Source organism: Spea bombifrons, chromosome 1 (assembly GCF_027358695.1).
Source record: "Spea bombifrons isolate aSpeBom1 chromosome 1, aSpeBom1.2.pri, whole genome shotgun sequence".
Lineage (NCBI taxonomy): Eukaryota > Metazoa > Chordata > Amphibia > Anura > Pelobatidae > Spea > Spea bombifrons.
In genome coordinates, this window is record NC_071087.1 from 129,074,066 (window position 1) to 129,078,497 (window position 4,432).

Here is a 4,432-nt window from a genome sequence, read left to right on the forward strand (position 1 = left end):
GGTCGTGCCTGCTCAGCATTAATCGTCAGCAGGCCTTGCTTTTCACCTCTCCCTCACGATGTTGCCAGCAATTAATGTCAGTGCTCAGCAGTGATGTTGTGTGTACCAACAATAGAGCCGTGAATGGAAGCCTGCATGGAGAATACTTGAGGAAGGAGATATTGAGAGATGGGGAAAAAGGAGTGATAATGAGAAAAGGCAGAGAAAGGGGAGAGATGGAGAGGAAAGAGAAGTAAATAAGACATAAGAGAGGTAGAGAGAAAAGAGAGAGGCAGAGGGAAAAGGGAGCGATAAAGTGAAATAGGAGTAGAAATAGTATGGAATGGGAAAGATAAGATACAGAAAAAGAGGAGAGATATTGAAAAAATGATGTCAAAAGAAGGGGGGATAAAAAAAAAGAAAAATAGGACAGAGAGAAAATAGATAAAGAGGAAGAGGAGGAGAGATAAAGAAGGTAGAGATGGGGAAAAGTCTGAGTAAAGAGAAAGAGGAGAAAATGGGAAAGAAAATGGGAGAAAAGGTTAAGATGAGGAGAGGAAAGGGAAAGAGAAAGATGATGAGAAATAAAGAGAAAGGGTAAGGAGATAAAGAGAAAGAATGATAAAAAGATAAAAGAATAGATAAATAGAAAGAGAAAGAGGGATAATGAGAAGGTAAATCAAAGAGAATTGGGTGAACTAAAGAGAAAAACAAGAGATAAAGAGAAATACGAGAGATAAAGGGAAAAGACAAAACAAAGGGGAGAGATATGGAGAAAATAGAGAGATAAATAGAAGCAGGAGGAGTGATAATAAGGAGGAAGATCAAAGAGAAAGGGGAGAGATGGGCAGAAAAGGGAGAGATAATGAGATAGGATACAATTTATGAGGAAGTGGAGAGAGGGCGTTTGTGTTTTGAAAGTGTTTGTATGTTATCCCCTTAAGGACAATAGGGGTTATTACTCGTAGTATATTGTGGGACAATGGCGCTTTTAACATTTTTCAGTGTTGCTGTTTAGCTGTGATTTTCTTCTCATTTCATGCTCCCACACATAATATATATTGTTTTTCTCAGGACAAACAGGGCTTTCTTTAGATACTATTTTATATTTTATAATTTTATCATATCACTTTTACTCATCTGCAAAAACTAATGAAAAAACCTGCTAAAAAGATTCTACTATTTGTCCTGAGTTTAGAAATACTTTTTTTTTTTTATTATTATTTTTTTTTTTTTGCTTTTTTCTGCACGTTATGGGGCAATAAGTACAGGTAGTGTTTTGCTATTTCAAAACCTTTTTTTCCAAATCTGGTAATTCTTCCCCCCATGCAAGTTACCCTATCAAATCATATATTTAAAAAAACTAGACACCCCAAGGTATTTGAAATGCTGGTATTTTAACCCTTTAACCCCATGCACTGATTTTACCACCAGCCTTTGTGAAACTTTATGGTAGTACATTTTTTTTTTTATTTTTTTCACACACGTTGTACTTCAGGTATAAATTTACCGCTCCTGCTATATGTCAGTGTCAACCACCACAAACACCCCAATATGTGTTCAGTAACATCTCCTGAGCGCAGTGATACCCCCCATGCATGGGTTTGTTGGGTTATTTGGGAGGTAAAAGGCCGCCATTGTGAGGTGTGTATTTTTTTCCATGCGGGAATTATTGTGAAGATAAAGAATTGTAAGACTTGCTTATTAAAAACTTTTTTTTTTTTGGTGACAGTGGGGATTTTTACATGTTACCATATTTTTGTACATTTTTTGTTTAACATTTTTGAACAATAATTTTTTAAATTTTTTTTTAATTTTTTTAACTAATCACTCTGATTAGTGAGCTGGGCTCCATTGACCTTGCATGGTTGGATGCAGTACCTGCATTCAACCTGCAGGAGGAGCTCGAGAGTTCTCAAGAGGGTCTGGATAGATATTGATATCGAGGCATGTCAGCAACACAGTTTATGCTTAGGAAGCGATTCCGATCACTTCATAAGCTGTTTTAGCCCGCCGCAATCTTTGATGATCGGCGCAGCGAAGGCCATTTTTCTTCCCCGGAGGGCTTTTCTCCCCGGATCCACGGTCAGCCTCACTTGTGAGGCTTCCGTGGATGCTGCAAAGCCGGCAATCGCGGCGAATGCAGCTATTTAACGGCAGCCCGTACATGTACGGGCATTGTCGTTATCACGTTGCACAGCAACTCCGTACATGTACGTGGATTGTCGGTAAGGGGTTAAAGCAAGCGTGTGCATGCAAGGGCAAGCGTAAGCCACAGTGTTTCTGTGTAGGGGCAAGTATATGTACACTATATGGGCAAAAGTATTAGGAAACCTCACCACTAAACCAACAGGGACTCTTATAACATCACATTCTAAATACATAGACCAGGGGCGTCCAACATGCGGCCCGCGGGCCAAATTCGGCCCGCGAGACCTCGAGGTGCTGCCCGCGTCAGATCGGCAGCCAGGGCAACCGATCTTACGCGAGCCGCACCTCAAGCCCTGCTACTTACTTGTGGGAGGGTCTTCTGGACTGCACACAGAGGAAGCGGAGTTCACGTGACATCCTACTTCCTCTGTGCTTTAGCAGAGAAGGCAGAGGGAGGCCGCACCCCCTGCTGAAGTCTGTAAGCGGCATCGAGGAGCTGCAGTCCAGGTAAGGGGGTGGGGAGGGTGTTTGAATGAGTGTGTGTGATTGAGGGAATGAATCTGTGAATGAATGGTTATATGAATAAATGAGTGTGTGTGTGTGTGATAGCATGGATGTGTAAGTGCTGGAACCTAGGCATGATGGGACTGTGATTGCTGTTAGCAATCACACTCCTATCATGCCAAGTCAGCTAGTACATGCTGAAACCTTGCCAGCTGCCCCCCTTGTGTATTGATGCTGCCAGCAGTATGGGGTCTGCACTTACAGCCACCCTGTACCAGCATGTACTGGCTGACTTGGCATGATAGGAGTGTGATTGCTAACAGCAATCACAGTCCCATAATGCCTAGGTTCCAGTATTTACTGGATGGATGTGTAAGTGCTGGAACCTAGGCATGATGGGACTGTGATTGCTGTTAGCAATCACACTCCTATCATGCCAAGTCAGCCAGTACATGCTGAAACCTGGCTAGCTGCCCCCCTTGTGTATTGATTCTGCCAGCAGTATGGGGTCTGCACATCACTTACAGCCACCCTGTACCAGTGTGTATTGGCTGACTTGGCATGATAGGAGTGTGATTGCTAACAGCAATCACAGTCCCATAATGCCTAGGTTCCAGTATTTACTGGATGGATGTGTAAGTGCTGGAACCTAGGCATGATGGGACTGTGACTACTGTTAGCAATCACACTCCTATCATGCCAAGTCAGCCAGTACATGCTGAAACATAGCTAGCTGCCCCCCTTGTGTAGTGATGCTGCCAGCAGTATGGGGTCTGCACATCACTTACAGCCACCTTGTACCAGCATGTACTGGCTGACTTGACATGATAGGAGTGTGATTGCTAACAGACTTTATTTTAATCTGCATATTTTATTAAAGGCCATATTTTTTGTCACAGTGAAAAATGAGTGCGGCCCGCGCACGTATACAATTCTGATGAAGTGGCCCACTGCAGAAAAAACTTGGACACCCCTGACATAGACATTATCATGTAGTTGCCTCACCCCCCATAACAGCTTCCACACTTCTGGGAAGGCTTTCCACAAGTGTTTGGAGTTTCTGTTGGCATTTTTGCACATTCATCCAGTTGAGCATTTGTGAGGTCAGGCACTGATGTTGGAAGAGAAGACCTGGGTCTCAATCTCCATTCAAGTTCATCCCAATGGTGTTCGATGGGGTTGAGGTCAGGGCTCTGTGACGGCCTGTCAAGTTCTTCCACACTAAACTCATCCAACCATGTCTTTATGGATCTTGCTTTGTGCACTGGGTCACAGTCATGCTGGAATAGTAAAGAGCCTTCCCCCCAAACTGCTCCCACAAAGTTGGAAGCATAGCATTGTTTTGGTATGCTCAAGCATTAAGACTTCCCTTAACGGGAAAACAGCCAGTGGGTCTTTACCTGCAATGCTGTGTTTCCATGTGTTATTTATGTAATTTATGCCTGCAAATATAGAGGTATGTCTAATTTAGATGATCTTTATCTGCTTCCATGTGATGTTTATTTGATCTTTACTTGAAATACATGGGAGAGGGTGTAGCACACTGAAGGCATGTGTATGATGTGCTCACATGACTCCAACATGTCCACATGACAAAAAGGGGTCAGGATGCAAGAGGTGTAGCCAAGGGGGCAGCATAATGAGATTTTACCTAAGGTAGTAAAAATCCTTACACTAGCCCTGATTTTAGGTCACTCCCTGCAGGAGATGCATTAGCAGAGAAAATGAAGTGCCGAATTTGCTCGATTATAAGACGACCCTGATTAAAAGACGACCCCCCAAATCTGAATATTAATTT